The sequence below is a fragment of the Gymnodraco acuticeps genome, unplaced genomic scaffold, assembly GCF_902827175.1.
Source record: "Gymnodraco acuticeps unplaced genomic scaffold, fGymAcu1.1, whole genome shotgun sequence".
NCBI lineage: Eukaryota > Metazoa > Chordata > Actinopteri > Perciformes > Bathydraconidae > Gymnodraco > Gymnodraco acuticeps.
The window spans coordinates 1-8,188 of NW_022990811.1; positions in this window are offsets into that span (position 1 = coordinate 1).

The following is an 8,188-nucleotide window of genomic DNA, read 5'->3' on the forward strand; positions in this document are numbered from 1 at the left end:
CGTTCATGTAGTTCTTGTGACTCTAGTATAAAGGGACGTCGTTCATGCAGTTCTTGTGACTCTAGTAGAAAGGGACGTCGTTCATGTAGTTCTTGTGACTCTAGTAGAAAGGGACGTCGTTCATGTAGTTCTTGTGACTCTAGTAGAAAGGGATGTCGTTCATGCAGTTCTTGTGACTCCAGTAGAAAGGGACGTCGTTCATGTAGTTCTTGTGACTAGTAGAAAGGGACGTCGTTCATGCAGTTCTTGTGACTCTAGTAGAAAGGGACGTCGTATCATGCAGTTTCTTGTGATCTAGTAGAAAGGGACGTCGTTCATGTAGTTCTTGTGACTCTAGTAGAAAGGGACGTCGTTCATGCAGTTCTTGTGATTCTAGTAGAAAGGGACGTCGTTCATGTAGTTCTTGCGACTCTAGTAGAAAGGGACGTCGTTCATGTAGTTCTTGTGACTCTAGTAGAAAGGGACGTCGTTCATGCAGTTCTTGGGACTCTAGTAGAAAGGGACGTCGTTCATGTAGTTCTTGTGACTCTAGTAGAAAGGGACGTCGTTCATGCAGTTCTTGTGACTCTAGTAGAAATGGATGTCGTTCATGCAGTTCTTGTGACTCTAGTAGAAAGGGACGTCGTTCATGTAGTTCTTGTGACTCTAGTAGAAAGGGACGTCGTTCATGTAGTTCTTGTGACTCTAGTAGAAAGGGACGTCGTTCATGCAGTTCTTGTGACTCTAGTAGAAAGGGACGTCGTTCATGTAGTTCTTGTGACTCTAGTAGAAAGGGACGTCGTTCATGCAGTTCTTGTGACTCTAGTATAAAGGGATGTCGTTCATGCAGTTCTTGTGACTCTAGTAGAAAGGGACGTCGTTCATGTAGTTCTTGTGATTCTAGTAGAAAGGGACGTTGTTCATGCAGTTCTTGTGACTCTAGTAGAAAGGGACGTCGTTCATGTAGTTCTTGTGACTCTAGTAGAAAGGGACGTCGTTCATGTAGTTCTTGTGTTTCTAGTAGAAAGGGACGTCGTTCATGCAGTACTTGTGACTCCAGTAGAAAGGGACGTCGTTCATGTAGTTCTTGTGACTAGTAGAAAGGGACGTCGTTCATGCAGTTCTTGTGACTCTAGTAGAAAGGGACGTCGTTCATGCAGTTCTTGTGATTCTAGTAGAAAGGGACGTCGTTCATGTAGTTCTTGTGACTCTAGTAGAAAGGGACGTCGTTCATGCAGTTCTTGGGACTCTAGTAGAAAGGGACGTCGTTCATGCAGTTCTTGTGACTCCAGTAGAAAGGGACGTCGTTCATGTAGTTCTTGTGACTAGTAGAAAGGGACGTTGTTCATGCAGTTGTTGTGACTCTAGTAGAAAGGGATGTCGTTCATGCAGTTCTTGTGACTCTAGTAGAAAGGGATGTCGTTCATGTATTCTTGTGACTCTAGTAGAAAGGGACGTCGTTCATGCAGTTCTTGTGACTCTAGTAGAAAGGGACGTCGTTCATGCAGTTCTTGTGACTAGTAGAAAGGGACGTCGTTCATGCAGTTCTTGTGACTCTAGTAGAAAGGGACATCGTTCATGCAGTTCTTGTGACTCTAGTAGAAAGGGATGTCGTTCATGCAGTTCTTGTGACTTTAGTAGAAAGGGACGTCGTTCATGTAGTTCTTGTGACTCTAGTAGAAAGGGACGTCGTTCATGTAGTTCTTGTGACTCTAGTAGAAAGGGACGTCGTTCATGCAGTTCTTGTGACTCTAGTAGAAAGGGACGTCGTTCATGTAGTTCTTGTGACTCTAGTAGAAAGGGACGTCGTTCATGCAGTTCTTGTGACTCTAGTAGAAAGGGATGTCGTTCATGCAGTTCTTGTGACTCTAGTAGAAAGGGACGTCGTTCATGTAGTTCTTGTGACTCTAGTAGAAAGGGACGTCGTTCATGTAGTTCTTGTGACTCTAGTAGAAAGGGACGTCGTTCATGTAGTTCTTGTGACTCTAGTAGAAAGGGACGTCGTTCATGTAGTTCTTGTGACTCTAGTAGAAAGGGACGTCGTTCATGTAGTTCTTGTGACTCTAGTAGAAAGGGACGTCGTTCATGCAGTTCTTGTGACTCCAGTAGAAAGGGACGTCGTTCATGCAGTTCTTGTGACTCTAGTAGAAAGGGACGTCGTTCATGCAGTTCTTGTGACTCTAGTAGAAAGGGATGTCGTTCATGCAGTTCTTGTGACTCTAGTAGAAAGGGATGTCGTTCATGTATTCTTGTGACTCTAGTAGAAATGGACGTCGTTCATGCAGTTCTTGTGACTCTAGTAGAAAGGGACGTCGTTCATGTAGTTCTTGTGACTCTAGTAGAAAGGGATGTCGTTCATGTAGTTCTTGTGACTCTAGTAGAAAGGGACGTCGTTCATGTAGTTCTTGTGACTCTAGTAGAAAGGGACGTCGTTCATGTAGTTCTTGTGACTCTAGTAGAAAGGGATGTCGTTCATGTAGTTCTTGTGACTCTAGTAGAAAGGGACGTCGTTCATGCAGTTCTTGTGACTAGTAGAAAGGGACGTCGTTCATGTATTCTTGTGACTAGTAGAAAGAGACGTCGTTCATGTAGTTCTTGTGACTCTAGTAGAAAGGGACGTCGTTGATGCAGTTCTTGTGACTCTAGTAGAAAGGGACGTCGTTCATGCAGTTCTTGTGACTCTAGTAGAAAGGGACGTCGTTCATGCAGTTCTTGTGACTCTAGTAGAAAGGGATGTCGTTCATGTATTATTGTGACTCTAGTAGAAAGGGACGTCGTTCATGTAGTTCTTGTGACTCTAGTAGAAAGGGACGTCGTTCATGCAGTTCTTGTGACTCTAGTAGAAAGGGATGTCGTTCATGCAGTTCTTGTGACTCTAGTAGAAAGGGACGTCGTTCATGCAGTTCTTGTGACTCTAGTAGAAAGGGACGTCGTTCATGTAGTTCTTGTGATTCTAGTAGAAAGGGACGTCGTTCATGCAGTTCTTGTGACTCTAGTAGAAAGCGATGTCATTCATGTATTCTTGTGACTCTAGTAGAAAGGGACGTCGTTCATGCAGTTCTTGTGACTCTAGTAGAAAGGGACGTCGTTCATGCAGTTCTTGTGACTCTAGTAGAAAGGGACGTCATTCATGCAGTTCTTGTGACTCTAGTAGAAAGGGACGTCGTTCATACAGTTCTTGTGACTCGAGTAGAAAGGGACGTCGTTCATGTAGTTCTTGTGACTCTAGTAGAAAGGGACGTCGTTCATATAGTTCTTGTGACTCTAGTAGAAAGGGACGTCGTTCAGGTAGTTCTTGTGTCTCTAGTAGTAGAAAGGGACGTCGTTCATGCAGTTCTTGTGACTCTAGTAGAAAGGGACGTCGTTCATGCAGTTCTTGTGACTCTAGTAGAAAGGGACGTCGTTCATGCAGTTCTTGTGTCTCTAGTAGAAAGGGATGTCGTTCATGTCGTTTTTGTGACTCTAGTAGAAAGGGACGTCGTTCATTTAGTTCTAGTGACTCTAGTAGAAAGGGACGTCGTTCATGCAGTTATTGTGACTCCAGTAGAAAGGGACGTCGTTCATGTATTCTTGTGACTCTAGTAGAAAGGGATGTCGTTCATGCAGTTCTTGTGACTCTAGTAGAAAGAGACGTCGTTCATGTAGTTCTTGTGACTTTAGTAGTAGAAAGGGACGTCGTTCATGCAGTTCTTGTGACTCTAGTAGAAAGGGACGTCGTTCATGCAGTTCTTGTGACTCTAGTAGAAAGGGACGTCGTTCATGTATTATTGTAACTCTAGTAGTAGAAAGGGACGTCGTTCATGCAGGTTTTTGGTGTCAGTAGAATCATTTTTAATCATTTATGATGCAGCTTAATGTCATATGAGTGTGTGAATGTTCCAGTTATTAAATGCTGCAACTAATCATTCAGAAAAGGCTGTCGTTCATGCACTATTTTATCAGTTTTATTTGTTTTATATCCTATATATATTCATGTTGCTCTGTTGGAGGAACCATATCTACTCTGTAGCTCACATTTGTAGCCTTTATTTAACCAGGTGAAAGCCCCTTGAGATCAAAAGATCTATTTTTCAAGGGTGACCTGCAGGACATTAGTTACACATGTACAGTAACATAAAAACAACAGAACAACAATAAGGATGACATACAACATAATGTGCAGGGTACAGTTTACAAACTCTATTTACAGAGACAGGTACCATGAATATCAAACAGCATGTCAGCCAGCTGAGTTTTAAAATGATGCAGGGGAACCAAAGTGCTCAGTTTTAAACATGTTTGCAGACTGTTCCAATTTAGTGGAGCTGCACAACTAAAAGCTTTCTTCCCTAAGACAGTCCTAGCACTTGATACATTTAATAAAACAACATCATGAGATCTCAGGCAATATGTACTTTCAATTCGTCGAGAGATCAGAGAGCAGATATAAAAAGGTAGTTTACCCAACATGGCTTTGTAAATGAACATGTACCAATGACTGAGCCTCCGTACATTTAGTGAAGGCAGACCTGCCTTGGCATATAGGGTACAGTGATGAGTAAGTGCTTTACAGTTAGTAACAAATCTCAGGGCACTGTGATAGGCGGCATCTAACTTGTCCAGGCAATAGGCAGGTGCATTCATATAGATCAAATCACCATAGTCCAGCACAGGTCAAAAGGTCAGAGCCTTTTCCTGGCCTCAAGCGAGAAACAGGACTTGTTCCTGTAGAAGAAACCTAGTCTAACCCTCAGCTTTTTAAGCAGGTTATTGACATGAAGTTTAAAAGTAAGACAATCATCAAGCCAGATACCTAGGTATTTATAACTGGTAACCACTTCTAGTACTTGTCCTTGCATAGTAACAATATCCAAAACAGGCTCTGGTGTCTTTTTAGCTTTAGAAAAGAGCATTACCTTGGTTTTCTCAACATTTAAAAGAAGCTTTAGTTCAGAGAGCTGAGTCTGAATAATGTTAAAAACAGCCTGTAATTTAACAGCAGCCTCCTGAATGGAGGGACCTGCACAGTACATCACGGTATCATCCGCATACAAATGTAAAGTAGCTTCATCCACATTTTCACCTAAACTGTTGATATATATAGAGAATAAAAGTGGACCTAAAACAGAACCTTGAGGAACACCATTAGCAATGTTTAACCACTCAGAAGACAGCCCATCAAAGTGAACACATTGGGACCTTTCAGAGAGGTAGTTCACAAACCACCCACTGCATGGCTGGATATGCCTATACTGAGTAGCCTCTGCTTTAAGATGCGATGATCAACGGTGTCAAATGCTTTGGAAAGGTCAATAAATAGAGCTGCACAACTCTGCTTATTGTCTAAAATACTAGTAATGTCATTCACCACTTTCATTGTCGCAGTGATGGTGCTGTGTTGCTTTCTGAAGCCTGACTGATGTTTAGACAGGATGTCATTTATACATAAAAACTCCTTTACTTGTTCACTCACAAGTCGTTCGAGCACCTTAGCCAGAACTGACAATTTGGAGATTGGCCTAAAGTTATTTAAAATTGTTGCCTCCCCTCCTTTTAGTAAAGGCAAGACATAAGCAGACTTCCATACTTTTGGAATTGTATTTGTGCTGAGGGAGAGGTTAAAAAGAGTAGTGAGAGGTGGAGCAATACAATCTGCAGCTAACTTTCAAAAGAAAGGTTCTAAGTTATCCGGGCCAGCCGGTTTCCTAGGATTTAACTTGGATAATGCTTCATGAACAATACCAATAGTTAAAGGAGTAAAACTGAAAGGGTTTTCCAGACCACATTGTTCAGAGTCAAGGATTGGAGTGTTCACAGAAGCAGAAGCACAGTCAGTGACAGAATCAAACAGAGAGCCACAAGACACAAAATGCTTATTAAAGCAATTTAGCATAGTAGCCCTGTCTGATATAGAGCCAGATGCTGTGGTGAGGCACGGAGGTAGCTCATTACGGATCTCACCAGTGGAAATCGATTTTATGGCTTTCCAAAATTTCCTAGGATTATTCAGGTTTTCTGTGGTTACTGACAGATAGTACTTTGATTTAGCACTTTTTATTTGAGATGTGAAGCTATTCCTTAGCTGCCTAAAGCGTAGCCATTCTACCTCTGAGCCTGATCTCCTAGCCTTAGCCCAAGCATTATTTCTCTCATGAAGTAGACTGGACAGCTCAGCAGAAAACCAGGGATTGTCTCGTCCCTTCACTCTAAATTCACGCAGAGGTGCATGTCTATCTGTAATTTTCATAAAACCAAGATAAAAATAAGACCATGCAGTTTCTACATCAGCACACAGATGGATTTTACTCCAATCAAAATCAAACAGATCATGTAAAAAACCCTGCTCCACAAAGTGTTTTTTGTCTCTCTTTGTGATGATACGTGGTTTAACCTTTTGGACCTTAGTGTCCCTAATTGTGGCTACAACACAGTGGTCACTCACATCATTAGCAAATACTCCCACAGATGAGTATTTATGTGGAACATTTGTTAAAATTAGATCAATTAAGGAGGATTTATTTGGGGACTTAATATTTGGGCGAGTAGGACTGTCTATAATCTGGGTAAAATTCAAAGAGGTACACAGGTTTTTAAAATCCTCTGACACAGAAGTTAACCAGTCCCAATTAAAATCACCAAGCAGCACTATTTCCTTGTAGGAAAGTTGTGATAACAGTTTTGTCAATGACGATAAAGAGTCCTTGACAGCCGAGGGGGCCCTGTAGCAGCCCACCACCATGACCTGTTGACCCTTTGTTACCTCAATATTCACGGCTAAAAATTCTAGCTGTTTACTAACAGATTTGGAAACCATATTAGTTACACAAAACTTATTTTTCACATAAATGGCAACGCCACCACCTTTTTTAGGCCGGTCAGTACGATATACACTGTAACCATTTATGTAAATGTCAGAGGCCAAAATGGATTTATCTAGCCACGTTTCTGATAAGACAATGACATCAGCATCAGTCGAACTCGCCCAAATACGGACAAAATCTAATTTAGGTAACAGACTATGCACATTTAAATGAAGCTAATGTGCACATGACAATTAATCCTTAAAACTTGAAACAGAAAATACACATTTCCACTGATAAAGGTCACACTCTTTATTTACCACAGTTGATGCAGTCACACAGTTCTTCCTCAGCTTATTGCATGTTTTGATGTCTCTAGTAGTAGAAAGGGACGTCGTTCATGTATTCTTGTGACTCTAGTAGAAAGGGACGTCGTTCATGTATTCTTGTGACTCTAGTAGAAAGGGAAGTCGTTCATGTAGTTCTTGTGACTCTAGTAGAAAGGGACGTCGTTCATGTATTCTTGTGACTCTAGTAGAAAGGGACGTCGTTCATGTAGTTCTTGTGACTCTAGTAGAAAGGGACGTCGTTCATGTAGTTCTTGTGACTCTAGTAGAAAGGGACGTCGTTCATGCAGTTCTTGTGACTCTAGTAGAAAGGGACGTCGTTCATGTATTCTTGTGACTCTAGTAGAAAGGGACGTCGTTCATGTAGTTCTTGTGACTCTAGTAGAAAGGGACGTCGTTCATGCAGTTCTTGTGACTCTAGTAGAAAGGGACGTCGTTCATGTATTCTTGTGACTCTAGTAGAAAGGGACGTCGTTCATGTAGTTCTTGTGACTCTAGTAGAAAGGGACGTCGTTCATGTAGTTCTTGTGACTCTAGTAGAAAGGGACGTCGTTCATGCAGTTCTTGTGACTCTAGTAGAAAGGGACGTCGTTCATGTAGTTCTTGTGACTCTAGTAGAAAGGGACGTCGTTCATGTATTCTTGTGACTCTAGTAGAAAGGGACGTCGTTCATGTAGTTCTTGTGACTCTAGTAGAAAGGGACGTCGTTCATGCAGTTCTTGTGACTCTAGTAGAAAGGGACGTCGTTCATGTATTCTTGTGACTCTAGTAGAAAGGGACGTCGTTCATGTAGTTCTTGTGACTCTAGTAGAAAGGGACGTCGTTCATGTAGTTCTTGTGACTCTAGTAGAAAGGGACGTCGTTCATGTATTCTTGTGACTCTAGTAGAAAGGGACGTCGTTCATGTAGTTCTTGTGACTCTAGTAGAAAGGGACGTCGTTCATGTATTCTTGTGACTCTAGTAGAAAGGGACGTCGTTCATGCAGTTCTTGTGACTCTAGTAGAAAGGGACGTCGTTCATGTAGTTCTTGTGACTCTAGTAGAAAGGGACGTCGTTCATGTATTCTTGTGACTCTAGTAGAA